This window comes from Protopterus annectens, chromosome 1.part1 (assembly GCF_019279795.1).
Source record: "Protopterus annectens isolate FY-2018-M chromosome 1.part1, PAN1.0, whole genome shotgun sequence".
NCBI classification, from domain to species: domain Eukaryota; kingdom Metazoa; phylum Chordata; order Ceratodontiformes; family Protopteridae; genus Protopterus; species Protopterus annectens.
The window spans coordinates 1645281534-1645298631 of NC_056726.1; positions in this window are offsets into that span (position 1 = coordinate 1645281534).

Genomic DNA, 17098 nt, shown 5'->3' on the forward strand with positions numbered 1-17098 from the left:
CTCTTCAGTCCAGCTGGTGGATATTGTGATACTGACACAATGTCACATCTGCCTCATGCACACAGACAACCCTCTCCTCCCGACAAACTCAGATATATGTGTGAGATGTACCTATATAGACATACAGGGAGCTGAACTCTCTCGACCCATGACTGGCACAGTCTATCAGGTGGTGAAGGTAACCACACACACCACATATCAGTCTCACATATCCTCTAGCAACAACACTCAAACCACATTAACACACATTGACATACTCAGATGCTGTAAATGTACTCTTCCTAAGCAGCAGAGACCTCCAAAGCAGACACACACACACACACACACACACCTGCTACCCCACTACAATACCCACATATCACTAAGTTCACAATGTCAGTGTGCCACACAGTCACTGCCCTTCCGGCTAAATAACACACCTAATACACTTGTAATAGGCGACACTTATGTTCAGACACACTGACGTACCACTCACCAGCCCTGACAAGGGAATAGTCACTTTGGGTTGTCTGTTGGGTGCCAGGATCTGCCGCATAACACAGGCAGTCAGGTCACTCCAAAGCAAGTACAAGACTGGCACCATCATTGTCCATGCTGGTGTGTGTAACCTCAGATGTTACTCCCTGGACCACATGACATGATACATGGAGGTACACTCTGATCATGTAGCCCAGGCCAGTATGACCCTGACCTTGTTAAGCATCTTACATCCACCAATTATGATGTCACAGTATACGGACACACATATCACATTTAACAGTTGGCTAAAAAATTTGTTTCATTCATAGGGGATACAGTGTCTGTCAGCGTATGGTGACATGCTCAACATGCCACGTAGCTTCACTACGGACAGCTTGCACCTGTCACCCTTGGACTTTGGTATGCTGGCTGAGGCTCTCGCTACCACCAGAGTGCCTTTTTTAAGCAGGGCTCAGAAGACAAACCCACCTCCATAGACATTACAGGTTAAATGAAACTAAGGGTAATGCTCAACAACAGTTGTGTTAACCTCATATTGTGGCCACTCAGGACACTCCTCAGTATGGAGGAGAGTAATATCTGTGCACTGACAGACACCTGGTTCAGGCTCGCTTATGCCCACCAGCACTACCAGGTTATGTTTCATACCATGCTGTCTGACAACAAGACTTGGAACAGACAACACAACTAGGGGGAGTATCCATATACATCACAGACAGACACACCTCCAGGTTAGTAGCACTGCACAAAGCATCACAGACCATACATATACAACTACCATTGTGCAATACTGCCTTTCAGTTTGTTGCCTGCTACAGAACACACTCCCAAACTCAGGAACCACACTCAGCCTTTGTGGGAACTATGGAGAATATGAAGGTCTCCACAGACACCATTATATTGTGTGACTTCATATACACACATATTGACTGGAATACTACTCAAGCCCCGACAACCTCACCCAACAGTCACTACAATTTGTGAACTCATGTGCTTTGGCACAACCAGTCAGCACAGCCACAAAAAGGAATACATATTGGACCTGCTCATCACCAACATGGGGACTCTATGTTCCACACCAGTGATATACCCCTCATTGGTAAGGTCAGAACATACATGTATCTCACAGGACATACATATACCCTCCACACACCCATCCTGGGTAATCTTGGTGAACTTCTCATGAGCCAACATCTCACTTCACCGAAGCAGGGTGGTATCCTTCAGAAATCCTGAGACAGTGGCATATATGGCTCACACTGCTGCATCCTTTACATATACATTCTATCGACACCTAGTGGACTGCATGGATTGTGCTATCCCAAATAGCAACAAGACCCACTACTACAATGGCAGGGGACCTGCCTGGTAGATCTTAGCCATTAATAAGCTATACAACATCAGGAGGACGCTACTATATGATAGAGCACAATCCCAGACTGGGAAGGCATCTGTGATCTGTACTATCAGACAGCTACAATCACTCATGGACTTTTCTAAGGGCCGCTTCTACCAGACAATTACACCTGACATGTAGGACTATCACATATCCTTCTTCAGTTATGTCAGGAACCTGGGTGGACACTCACTGATATGCTGTGAGTTACTGCATACTGACTAAACCTACCCTGAACCCACTGCCATTGCCTACATCCTGGCAAACAGGTTCAGTGCAGATGTCTCCCACCCATCCCCCCTAAGGAGCAACTATCCATCCCAACAGAGTATAACCTCCCTGACATCACACAGTATCAAGTGAGTGCTGCCCTCCCCACAGCGTACATCACAGTATCAATGTGACCAGATGGTGTCCCAGCCTGCATCATACACGAGCATCATGACAAACGCAACCCTCACATTACATCACTGTTCAATATCGGAGTTACCACAAGATATGTACCAAGGAATGGTGTACTGCGACAGTGGTCCCGCCCCACAGAGTTGGTGCCACAACAGACCACAGACAATATTGCCCTATAGTTTGTTCTGCAAAGCTATGGAGCATATTGTCATAGGACTCCTACACATAGACATCGAGAACCTACAGACACTGTGTCCTACTCATTTCAGCATTGTTGTGGGCAGATCTTGCCTCTTGAACCTGTAGGTATTTTTTAAATGGCTAACAGGTCCATCGACATAGGGACGGCTATCCACACAGCCTACCTGAACCTTGCAAAACCATTCAACACAATAACCCACTGAGCCATTATGCATAGGCTCACCATCGTCAATTTGGACACATATCACACACAATGGATTGATACCTAGATCAGGGATAGCACCCACATGGTCGGGATTGCAGGTGCCATGTCTGACTATACACCATTTACACATGGCATCCCACACAGCTTGGTCCTGGGATCTCTCTTGTTCAGTATATATTTGTCTTACGTACAGGCTATCACAGGGGGAATATGGCTGAACATGTTTGCACTTGACTGCAAACTGGGTGCCATGATCAACTCTCCAGCTGCCACATGCATACTCAATCAGGGTCTCACAGAGATGGATGACTGGTGCCTGAGCCATGGCCTACTGCTAAATGCCATTAGTTGCATAGTCATCCCTTTTGGGAGTAACAACATGCCCACACATTACCACATAGGTAGTACTCCATTACATACGGCAGGAGTTGTTAGGGGTTTGGGGACATCACTTGTTCGTACTGTCGCCTTTAACATTCACGTTGCCAAAGTGGTTGGACACACCTTCTATGTGTGGCACCTTATCCCATATGGATTCACATCTAGATCGAGTGAGGTCATTGTGCCCCTATACTCACATCCATGCTTGGTTACAATGCCACATTTGGGGTGTACCTTACCTGACACCTGCAGCAACTGTACTGGGCACTGACGGTTCTCACCAAGCAGATCTAGGGACTCACACAGATGCCCTGCATAGTTCAGATGTAGTAACTCCAGCTGTACGCAGTCGCTTGCCACCTACTCAGATATGATGTGTGCCTGTTGTTTACAGCTATACCCAAACCAGAATTACTGGACATGCTCCACCTCAGGATATCCAACTCCCTTGGAGCTACACACTGCAGGGACATATACCTCAGCACAGATGTTAATAGGACATTGTGGAGGGACAGATTCTTATCCCAGAGGCTCCACTCACTACAGAATGTAATCCCATTTTCACATAGGCAGAGCCACCCACTGACCACCTACTGGAGACATCTTGATGACTGTATGGGTGATTGTATATTTACCCCTGGGATATCTTCTGTGTCCCTGCTAGACAGAGGCACACTAGCATAAACGTACATGGGCTATCTTGTGTGACCTACTGTTCACACACACAGTGTAGTAATCTGACAGGGTTGCAATTGCCAAACACACGCTGCCTAGGCTTGTACATGCCCTAGGGCAGATAGCCTAGTATCGACCTCTGAACCTATGCTAATGTTCAAGATGCACAATGTTTATTGCTGGTACTGTTTGCAGGTCTTTATCATCTTTGCTTTACCAGTTTCCATGAAGAACTTCAGTATCTGCAGAATATATTTGATTATAACAGGGTTCCACTATATTATAGATGTTCCTGTTGTCATATAACTGTGTGAACAGGATGGATTGCTGTATAGTAACAGGTTCCTGGGTTAACACATGCAACTGCCAGATATGCGTGGCCCACTGCTGTACTCAGACATGGCCTAAGTGTGTGAGCATGCCCAGTTCTGACATTCCATGTTTTGTTGCCAGACATTTGTCTCAATTATTCAAGTGTGTGAGCATGCCCAGTGTGACCCTTCAGTATGTTGCTATCTGAGGACCACTACATTTGCTGATGTGTGTGAACATGACCAATATTAACATTTATACTGTGTGTGTTGGAAGTCAAGTTCTGTTCTCACTGCAGGACTCACCTTTGTGTCATAACTCAACAAGGATTATGCTGTGTCTGCAGGGTTTCCATGGAATACTTTGCATAGACTTATCAACATGCCATCATACAGGTTAACCACTGCAATACTGTCATGGTTTAGTGGTTCAGTACTTTGGCTATAGTGCACAGTGTTCTAGGTTCGAGACCCGTCACTGCTTTATATTTTCATACTGAGCTGACCAGACTGCTTAAGGGCCTGTTAAACAAATATGAGCATGTTGGCTTTTGTTCAGCTATGTCCTACTTAGACCAGGCTTGTCCAACATTGCTCAATATTCACCAACATTGCTGGACGTTGCCCAATATTACAGAACATTGACCACAGTTGTGCTAGTTGGTGTGTGCGATTTTGTCTGCATATATTACATGGTGGTAATTGCTGTTTAGCACTGCTTTATATTGCTTAACACATGGCATTCATGCCTTAGGTGGTGCTGCAAGGCTGCCTATGTTGGATGCACATACTGCACTCCCTGCACATGTTTGGAAGCAGGTAGTGTCAACTTAGGCATCCGTTTTACTTTATGTGTGAGTCGAAGAGGGGTATAATTTCCAGAGTTCCTACTGAGCCAATGCATGTGCTATGCGTTGCCTCTTTGCCAAGGCCAAAGCATACTGGGCATGCCTCCTTCTGCCTACTGGGGAAGGCTCAGGTTGTTCCTCCTCTGAGTCACGCTCTGCCTGTGATGGCCTTGGCAATGGTGGGGGGATGTTTGTCCTGCTGCAGCTGTTTTTGCAGGATCATATTATGTAGCATAGCACATACCATGACAATTTGGGTACATGTAAATGGTGAGTACTGCAAGGCTCCACCAGATGTGTCCAGGCACCGGAACCGTGACTTGAGCAGCCCAAACACATGCTCTATTACATTACGTGTTTGTGCGTGTGCCTCATTATGGCGTTCCTGTTCAGATGTGTGTGCGTTTCTGATGGGTGTCATCAGCCACAGCTCCAGTGCATAGCCAGCATCCCCCACTAGGTGACCATGTGGGATGTCCCCATTGGAAAATGTCTGGTACAGCTGCATCAGATGCCAGATATGGGAATCATGGTAGCTTCCAGGGCAGCCTGCACACACATTCAGTATTATGCCCTGGGCATCACACATGACCTGGCAGTTGATGGAGGGGAAGCTCTTGCAGTTGAAGTAGACCCTATCCCACTCACTGGCTGGTGCTTTGATGCATATGTGCGTGCAGTCTATTGCACCCACTCCCACAGGGTATTCCGCTATTTGCTGGAAGAGATGCATATTGCTGGCCAATACCTCATGAGAATTGGGGAAATATACATGATCACCAACATGTGCTGACATGGCATCCAGGAACTGGTGTAGTACCCTGGATGCTGATGCCTGTGATATCCCCATCATATCACCAGTTGGTCTCTGGAAGGTACCTGTTGCTAGTATTCTTAGGCCAATACATATCTTGGTTTCCACTGGGATGGGTTCCCCTCTGTTGGTTCTGTGTGTGAGGCATGGCCTGCACAGCTCAACAATTTGCTGCAGGAGGTCTCTGTCCACTCTATAATGCTCCACTATCTCCAGCTCATGTAGCCCCTTGGTAGGTTACCCTGGGCCTATACACTCTTCTCTATCTCCTCACTGTGGGTTGTCCAGCAGCATTTCCATTGTCACCACCCTCAGCATGTTGCATATGTTGCCTTATAACAGCAATGGCAGCCCCTAACATTTCTTTGTCTCAGTAAAGCTTTTTCAGTTTTCACTTCTATTAGCTTACTGCAGTGTCTGTTGTTAGAAACATAATGGACTGTTGCTGGCAGAGTTTTAAGTGCTAGGCTGGGCTGGGCTAGTGTACTGCCTGTGTAATTGTCTGATTCTGATTGTTTTCACCTGGTAGCTCTGCTAGTACTCCCTGGTAGCTTCCTACTATTTGTTATGCTTCCTTTTTCCTTTCTGTTTCCTCAGGGTGGAGCGCCGCGCACATAGGCGCAAACACGTGCACAGCAGCTAACATGCGTGCACACATGCTTACACCGACTAAAACTGGCTTATTTGGGTTAAACCGCACACACACCAGCACAAACGTGCTTACAACTCTTTAAACAGCCTTGTACATGCTTACTCCAGCTTAAACGCGCGCACGCACGTTTACACGTGCGCACTCTGTCTTACTCGGGTTTACAGGTGCGCACACGCGTGCATGCACGCTCAGCGAGAAACTTTGGTGTTATCCATGGTATACACCTTCCATTTCTTGGCTTTCCCTAGCCTACCTGTTGACATACCTCTTTCCATGATATCTAAATGACAACAGACATATGCCACTCTGCTCCAATGAGCTTCACTTCTTTCATACATACCCCCCTCATGATGTCACCTATCTTCTACTCTGCTACTCCCCATATCCTACTCCTACACTCCATTGACTGTGCTCATTTGCTATGTAAACTAGCGATTCACTATCCTAACACACATTTACATAGGATTGCCTACTAATGCTTGGCTATATGTCTTAGACTGAGCTTCACCCCTTAGCAACCTCTACTCGGTGGCCATCTTGTCTTCAGCCTTGCCATTCCCTTGAATTGTACATTATCACCTTCAATAAAATCCACAAACTGATTTGGGTCCAATGCTTGTAGGTAACTTGTGTCATTATTTAAGATATCCCTGATTATTCTTTGCATATCAGGGTAGTCACCTAATGGATCGATAATTCCCCAGGTCCATGGAGGTCCCACCCTTGTGCAGATGGATACTTGATGTAGTCCTTTATTTATTTGGCATGAAGCCTGTTTGATGGTTGTGATTAAAAAGTAATTCTGTTAGGCCCAATAGTTCATGTTTCATGCTGTTAAGGAAACCTTCTGTGATATTATCGGGACCCATTGATGCAGTGTTCCTGGCCTTGGCAAGTACCTTGGGCACCTGTTCTCTGTCAGTAGGGGGATGTTACAGATGTAGATATTTCTTGAGGGGCATATGGGGGGAAGAGGTTAGTAAAATTTGAGCTAAATCAGTCAGCCAGGAGATTTGTTATATCTTTAAACATAATGTCAAACAAATTGATAGCTTAACACGTGAACTTACCAAACTGGACAATATGATTAAGCAGGATACCCTGTTTATGAGATATAAGTTTGAATATTACAGAATTTCGAGCAGTATAGACCAGTCCATACAGAATTTGAGAGCTAAAAAAATTAAAAAGATGGAAAGGGATAGAGCCGATTATGCTAGGGGTATGGCTTATTCACGTCCACCTCATCACAAGAATGGGGATTGAAATATGGACACTTGGGTAATACTTTGCAGGCAGTTGAGAATAATAATGAATGTTTGGGTGAAAAGCAGAGTGAACCATCGACAAATTGGCAGGATGATATTTCCAATTCTACTAATGTCTAACCCCAACATTTAAGAAGATCTGATAGGTTGAAGGAGAAGAAAAGCAATAATCAAGGTAGTAGACATAATAACCAATCATGGGTGCAGAATTTTACATGCCTTCCAGGAGGAACCAGTGGGGCCATTGAAACTGCAACAACTATTGTCTGAACAATCAATCATGGTGCAACAACAGCAATTGGAGGAGGCATTGACTCTGCCAATTAGTGAACCAATTCCGAAGAATTTAAACATGAATATTCATAAGACTGTTGAGGTTGTTACAAACTGTGACAAGGATTTTAAGATATATAATTTTTGTGGTAGTTTGATTGATATGGACATTGCAGAAACATTAAGTAATGGGCTGACGTTTGTCCTTAACAGGAGAATGAATCTTAACTGAGACACGTCTGGACTTAAAACTTTTTTAAGGAAATGAAATTTTGGTTTTTCAAACAAATTGGGACGGAAGTTAAATACTATGTTTAACCCCCCCCCTTCCTCCCCCGCTTCTATTATTTGAAAAGGTATGTGAATTAGAGTTTAGAAATTTAGCTGCTAAAACTAGTTTTTTAAGGACAACTTGAATAATAATGCTCATTTAAATCTGGAGTATATTAAACAACAAAAAATAAGAGTTATGAAGCCAGATAAAGGGGGTGGGTTAGTAATAATGGATGTGCATGGTTATAGCAGTAGGATGTTGAAAATTCTAGAGAATGATACATATGAACTGGTAACCAAAAATCAGGTTAATTGTGCATATAGAAAAATACACATGCAGTTGCAGGATATGTTCACTGAAAGGAGGACTGATATAGATTTGTATAATTACTTTAATATGACCTCCGCTTTGACTCCAGTGAGTTTTGGTAACCCCAAAATACATAAGAGTTTATATGATCCACCTCTAAGACCCATAGTTGATGGGAGACAGACAATTGCATATACTTGTATGAAAATTTTAGACCTTAAGCTAAAAGAAGCACTTAAGGGAGAATAGCAAGTATGTAAGGATGTTTGGTCCTTTTTAAGTTCTGTTAACAATTTAGAGTTTAGAGAGGAGGAATTGTTTTTACCTATTGATGTTAAAAGATTTATATGCAGTCATCCCCCAGGATTTAGGGTAACTGATTTTTTTTGTTGAAAAGATTTAAATAGGATGATATAATTTTTTATGAAGAACTGTTGGAATTAGTGCTTGGGAATAATTATTTACTTTTTTGAGAGACAGTTTTTTTTTTTGCAGAAGACAGGAGTTGCTATGGGTTCCCCGGTGGGAGCTACCTTTGACAATATTGTAATGGCCCAATGGGAGAGAAAGTTTATTTTTGATAATAGTTCCATACTTGCAAAAATATCTTTTTATACATGTTATTTGGATGACGTATTTAGTTATAGAAGGTTAAGTGGGACAATATATAGGAATTTAGGAATTTAGGAATGATATAAATGGTTCAATGAACTTCCTATCATTTACTTGTGACATTAAATCAGATGAGGTAGCATAATTTGATGTGGGACTGATGAAGGCTAGGGAAGAACATAGATATATTTCTGAAATTTATAGGAACATTTTCTTCACCTTTTGAGCGCACATCCTTTTCACCAGTAAAAAATCCATTGTGAAGGGCTAGCTTGTTAGAGTGGCAAAGATGGTTTCCCAGGAAGAACATTTTATTGATGAGTGTAATGCACTTGTTAGAATGTTTTTGAGGAGATGGTATCTGGTTTGTTTATTACAAGAACTGATCCTTGAAGTGACAGAGGAAAGAGCAAGACATAATTTTAAACCCGTTCTTAATGGGTACCTTTGTTAGAGGTGAAATATTTCAATGTGGAACGGGATAGTATGGTCACTGATTTTTCTATGAATTTTATAACCACATTTAGTTCCGATGAAAGAATGTTTCAGTAGATTTTATATAAAAACTGGGTTTTATTTGACGAAGACCAGCTTATTAGAAATAAGGTGGGAGAGAAACCAAAAATAATGTTTCATAGAATTATGAATTTTAAGGACTTATTGGAAAATATGGTTATTAAGAATAAAACTTGTCTCATAAAAAATGCGTTTTATGTTCAGTTTGTAAACTGGTTAAAGTAGGGGTGACTTTTAATGTTAGGGGGAAAGTATACCATATTCAGGGGAGATATTAATTGTGAGTCACGTAGTATAGTTTATTTGGCCTCTTGTCAATGTTGCACATGTTTTTATGTGTGCAAGACTCATTGGCGTTTTAAGGACCATATTTATGAACATGAGTATAGTATTAAGAAAAAATAAGATGAACAATGCATTAGCAAGACATGTGGCAGATAATGAGAGATATTTTTTTAAAATATATGGCCATTGATAGTATTGAACAATCATCGAGGGGAGGTCCATTTACATTGTTTTAGGAACGGAAAGAACTAGTGTGGCAGTTACTTTTTAATGCAAATGATTGGCCTGGTTTAAATTAATACTGTACTGTCAACTGCTTTGCAGGGTTGAATGTATTGCCTAGATGATAGGTTTTATTAAGTGTTAATGGTTTTATTATGTATTATTATTATTTTTTATAATGTTTTACATAAATATATATATATATATATATTTTTTATGTTATTTAAGATCTTTATTAGGTTGGAAGAATATGTTTTTTAAGGAAGAATTAGTGAATGAATTGTTTTGCTTTTGTAAGTTTCTCTGCCTTTAAAGGAAGGGTAGGTTATGTCATATGACTCAATGAAGGGGATTTTAAATATTGGATGCAAGTAGTTTAAAATTGTCTGATTAAGTCTCTCTTTTCAATGATGAAAGTGCTTATCTATGGTTGTTTAATAAATTGTTTGTTTTATATATTTTATAAATAGTTCTTGTTCCTTTCTCTGCTCGCTATTTGGTTTAGAGCCACATCATGGAAAGCAAGTGAATGACCACCCATGTGTGCACAATGTAAACAAAGGACTGTGCACAAGAAACCAGAGAGGCAGAATCAAGTGAGTATGCAATCAGAAATAGATCAGCAAGGCAAGGCCTAGCAACAAACAAACAGTGAAGGTTGATACTGTTGTACAGTTCTCTGAGTGAAATCACGGGCATGTTGAACATTAGTGGCAGTGGCGGCTGGTGACTTCAAATTAAAGGGGGGCTGCAAGAGACAGCTGAATGTGTGGGGCCAATGGGAAGGGGTCTGACCAACTAGAAAGGGGTGGAGCTATGCTCAAAACCACAACAACTGGAACTTTAATTAAATACGCTGCCCTGGGTGCCAAACTGTCATTACAAGAGTCCAATCAAGACAAAATGAAGTGTAGAAGAAAAAAATATTTCAATGCATTGGCTACATGACAACTTACTTAATATCTAAATGGAAACACAAAGGTTGTGAGGCATGAAAAAATAAATTGCTTTTTAAATACATTACTGGAATGGCAGTCAAAATCAAGTATAAAAATAAAAACAAGCAGCACTCAGCTCAAACCACCTCTCCTTGTACTGCAGTTCTAATTATAATTTATATCCAGTTTTATAAAATTACCAAGTAACATGCTGAAAGTAGCAATCTCTGTGATACCCCCACTTGTAAAAATGTTTCTTATCCAAAAAAGACCTGCTGCCTGACAACAACTATCTACTTGTTTCATGGAGAACACATGATCAAAGTAAAAAATGAACAGCGAACAAGAAACAAGCTCAAGATAAATTGCTTAAAGGATTACTGCACAAGTTATGGACCACACATGATAGATTGGCATTCTGTTTAGTTTACGGTTACGGGTAAAGCCTGCAAAGATAACTGCAAGTTTCCAACAAATGTAATGAGCTTCTGAAAATACTGTAATCCTGTCCTATATTACAAATACTGCCATATGCATTTCAATACCTAAGGCTTATTTGTTATCTAGTTATGTAAATATTCTCTGCATGGCAACAACGAAAAGGCTTTCAATGTTGGTAATTTTTTAACAGTATGCTTATTAAAGCTAACTTGCATCTTACAATCTCCGACAAGCTTATCTGATGGTCATGAAAGCATTGCTACTTTAATACAGAGCAACAAGGCACTGCAACAGCATGCATTTTCTGAATAATAAGAAGCATAAATCAACAGTATAAAAATATGACAGAAAACCAGAACATTCTGCAAAATCAAGGACAGATGAAAAGCTATGGTCATACTTGTGGTCTACTTTGGATGGGGGAATACTCTGCACACTTACTCTGCATATCTGCTCCTTGCCTTGCTTGGACACATTTGTACACATCCAGAGCCACTACAATGGGGAGTGGAGTGCAACAAGTAGGTCACAGTTTGAAATGTCTCTGGCTGACGGTGATGGCTCTGACACTCATACCTCTCAACCTCAGAGCAAGAAATCTGGACAAAGCCATAGATAGAAGTTGGACACAGGGCCAAAAATAAAGACAATTTTTAAATATTGCTCTTATAAACTTAGAAAGATAATAGAATAGTAGTAGGTCTTGCATTAGCATGAATTTGTGAAGGGTATGAAATCTGAAACCCAAATGTCTTCCATTACTTTCTAACGTCAGTCTTTAATGATTTACTACTAATTTGCCAAAAAACCACAATTTTATGAAAAACAGACCAAATATGTTATGCAAAAATATAAAATTGCCACACAATACAGCTGTGAACCTGTCAAAGAAGGGACACCTTTTAAAAATTAGTACTGTTAACTTGAGCAGCTAACAAAATAAGAGCATCTAAATGCACTTCTGAAATAAAAGTAATCTCTATAACTCTGATCATTACAGTTATTTATAATTGTAAACCCTCCACGTTTTCTTCCAAAATTGCCATTTTGCAGACAGATTATTAAGGGGAAAGCAACATTTTGAGCCAAAATTGGAGACAGTTGAGAGGGTTGGATATTCCTAATTCTATAAAGCGATTTATTTACACGTACCTCTCAACCTCTTAATGCAGGAAATCTGGATATGGCCAAATATATTGTGGGAACATGCAAACAGTACTAAAAAGACAGTTGATAGAATAACAGGTCTTGCTTTAGCATGCATTTTTCTGAAGATTATGACGTCTGAAACTCAAGGTCTGTCATTATTTAGTGACTTCATTCCTAAATGATTTGGCAGAAAACCACATATTTTATGAGGAACAAACCAAAAATAAGAAGCAAAAATCTATTCATTCTGCAAAAGTCTGGACAGTTGAGAGATCTAGTTCAGCCGGGGCTGTCTGAGTTTGCTGCCCTTCTCCCCCCTCACAAAATCATGGTTGAATGGAGCGTCCCCCCTGCAGCCATTCCAATGTCCCATTCCTTGGTTATTTCACCCCATTTGTCATAAACACTGTAATGTGCATACTGATTTACTTCTGCAATGATATGGATTTCATTTGAAAATGTTATTTTATATTTTACACCATAAACCCTAATAGGTATCTGCTAAACAAAGCAATCCAGTCTCACAATGAAAATAGTCTTAGCATTAAAACTTCTCTGCCCTTGAAACTCACATTCATTGAAACAGCATTGAAACCCACATTCACAGAAAATACATTTTGCCGGTGGCAGATAAAGATTAATTTTGGGCTGTTTTCAAATCATAGGCCCTTTGAACACGAAACATACACATGCTCTTTGATACACCTCCTGTGCTGGTGTTTTTTCTGTATTAAATGATATTCCTTGTACAATACAGAACAGTTGAACTGCCCAATTCAGAACATTTCTATCATAAAAGTCTACTCAAACTTCAACAGTCCACCAGTATCAGTAAATATGCATGATCTCTGAAGAAATAAAAGTCATCTAAATAATTCCACATTAAAGAAATCTATTAACTAATGAAGAGGTTACTGCTAGCAAACTTTATATGTCATTGTTTCATCTACAAATAAAGTGCCTGTTGCCCTTGAGGAATAAATTGCTTATGTTGCATTAAAAAAATTATAATGCTAGTAATATCGCAATAGGGAATGGATGGCAAACTGATAACAGGTTCATAGTTACTAGGTATCTTCTCCAAAGAGGACTGCAGCATCCATCGCTTTAACACAGAGTACAGTATCAGCAATTGATCTACTTACTGTGGGAGTAAAACCCACAGATTTTGGCATTGAAAGCAAGTGCACTAGCTGTTGTGCTATTTACAACGTAAGCAGACTCAGCATAAGCAGCACTAAACTTTTGTTCCCCTGCAGCTCTCAGCTCCTTCTAAAATCTACTGGACACTCAGCTGTATCTCTGAACTTTGCAGTACAAGAAATCTGGACAAAGTTAAAATGTATTGAGGGGGGGGGGGGCAAAATCCCAAAAACCAGGGACACGTTTTAAACATTGCTTGTATAATGTTGGAAAGTTGCTAGAATAAAATGCTGTGTTACCACCATACATTTCACTGCCAAGTATAGAAACCAGGTCCCTGTGCTAAACAGCCAGAGCAACATTCCACTATGCCAAATCATCTATTTTTATGAAAGAAAAGTAGACTGAAACTTAAATGGCTACCATTTAGTGAATTCAGTTCTCACCATAGCTGTCAACATCATCTTAGCACAAAACACCTGAACAAAGCCAATAATAGGGGAATAAAGTCAAAAAAATAGGGACAAATATCCCCACACAAAAGGCACACCAGCCAAGAATCAAACCAGACAACCCATAGCTGCCAGGCAACACTGCTACCACTGCACCACTGTCTGTTTTAAGTGAATATAATACAGAAACCACAGATTTTATGAGGAACAGAACAAATATGAGGCAAAAATCTGTAAATGTTGCAGAAATGGTGGTGGGTAGGGAATTCAGGCTTTTGTCACTTGGGTCCAAGGTACAGGGTTCAAGCCTTATTCTCTACCCACCACCATGAATCATCTGGGACATTACACACACAAAGTGCCATCCCTTGGAATGAGACCATGTTTGCCCAGTCACTGCTATTCCAGCACAATATGAGGTAGGATGCTGAATTTTCCCAACAAATACCAGACATTTGATTTGTGCTGATTCTATGACGTTCTGGAGCTATTCTCCTATTTTTAATAATCCAGTCACCAAATTGTGCATTATGCCTAAACTTTACCCCATACCTGCAACTATTTAATCATTTAGGTCAATTAGTAACAATTTTCCAAAATAATTCTACTTTATGAGAAGTTGCATTAAGACTTGTACTGGCTTTAATTAATTTAGAAACAATTATTTAAATATGAGTAGCAGGAAGTGCTGAATATTCTGAAGTAAAACATGTTCATAAATAGACTCTCAGCTATCTCTTGATGGTCAAGTAAACTGTATGCCTTGAGCACTATGTGTTTTGCACATATAGCCCTCAGCCTTTTCATAAACTATTGTATGTTACTTTCTAGCAAATTTTACAGAATCCTTGAAGTGCACACTTTTTTCATGTTTTTCTCTGTGCTGTCACAAGTCTAGGTAAAACTAAAAGGACAACTTTCCCATCCTTGTTTTTCTGCATGCTATTACATCATTCATCTCTGCAAATTTATTTTATAGTTTTTGCTTGCCAATGATAAGACAGTGCTATCTCTTTTTAGTTTAATAATGGCTGTTTGTTCTTGCTGATTTTTTAAGAAACCGAGCTTATTTATCTAGTCATTAGTCAGTGTAGGAGTGGTCTGATCACTGCCTATCTTTTTCAGCAATAAATTGTGCGTTCATTGTTAGGTTTATAACAACCCTACTAATCCCCACAGCAAACTAAGTAAACAATGCAATCCTTATATAGCTACAATGACTAACATTACATTAAACTAGTTCAGAGTCTATCTGTGAAAAATCTATGAGTAGGATTAAAGCAAGGAAATCATAACAACAGGTGTAGCTGCAAATAATTTGTAAGACAATGGGCCAATAAGAACAGCCCAGAGGACAAGCTGTACTCCCTGCCATATACAGCTGTACTGTAAATCACCATGAATAACAGAACTGAACTTCAGGAAGCTTAGTATGAGATACCATGTGTAAAGTAAAACACACACACACACACACACACACACACATACACACACACACCTCCTTCCAGCCAAAGTAAACAATCAGCTCCTTCAGCGACCTCCACACACCGATCTCCTACAAGCGAAAGTAAAGTAAACAACCAGCAATCAGCTCCTTCAGCGACTTCCTACCAGCCCAAATGAACACCAGCGATCACCGACTTCCTACCGAACGAACACCCGGTACTAAAGTAATCCAGCGATCCCTGCACACGAAGCAATCCACACACACCCTTTGCTCCTTCACCTACCAGCCCAAGGAATTCTACGACTGAAGCCTGCGCACTGAAAGTCTCGCAAGTCCTGCGAGAGCAGCTCAGTCCTCTCATTGGCTCTGACTGCGGCTGAAGCAGTCCGGAGCTCCTCTGTGCGGTGCGGTCGTCACTGCACAGAAACCTGGTATCACACAGCAATGATTGCTGGGTACCTGTTTGCCCCATTTGTCCCTATCCGGACTGCTGGTAAGGCAGTCTGGAGGAGGATTGGGGCTTGTGAATTGTTTGTTTAACAGATATTGTTTTGTTTTATTCTAGGTGGGAGGGCTGCAGTCCGGAAGTCCGATAGGACGAGCCGCCCCTGATTAGTGGTAATGTGATTTGCACTGACAAACACACATTAGATGCTCAACTTAAACTGTTGCACAACAATACAGGCATTAAGAATTTTTGAATTCTACATAGGGCATCTCTCAAACTCCCAATGCAGGAATACTGGACAAACACATATTATCGTGTAGACAAATGGACAGACTTAGGGAAAAGTTAATCCTACTGATTCTAGAAGCTGAGAAAGGGATCCAGTAACAACAGTGGCAATAGCATGCATGTCATGAAGAGTATGAAGTGCAAGAGAAGAAACAGTCATAAGAGACTATGAAAACCAGACATGTCAGGTGGAGCACAACATAACTTGTTATGATGCATAACCTCGACAAGCTGTGAAAATCATAACAAATTAGATGTATGTACATGGGAGATGTGGGGCCTGCCATTAAACCTGATCTATGATGGAACTCTTGTCAGAAACATTAATATGGAGGTAGCTCGTCTGCAAGTATGAGTAAAGTGTAGATGCAAATGTTTAAAAGTGAGCACAGCAAACTTATGAAAGATTCATACCCAAGGAGAATATGTCCCAACACATTTATGTGAAAAGTCACCACTGTCTAACAGTCATCATTCATACATTGCTTCAATGTATGTCAGCTTGAATTGGAAAGGCTGTCTGCCTAAGACACACTTACATGGTGTTTTTTTTTCCCTAATGCGACCAGAATGATTGTGAGAAAATAACCATTTGAAGTGTGTGTGACAACAGTACTACATACTGACAAGTGACTTGAGCATGGGGCACCAGGCAACAGTAATTG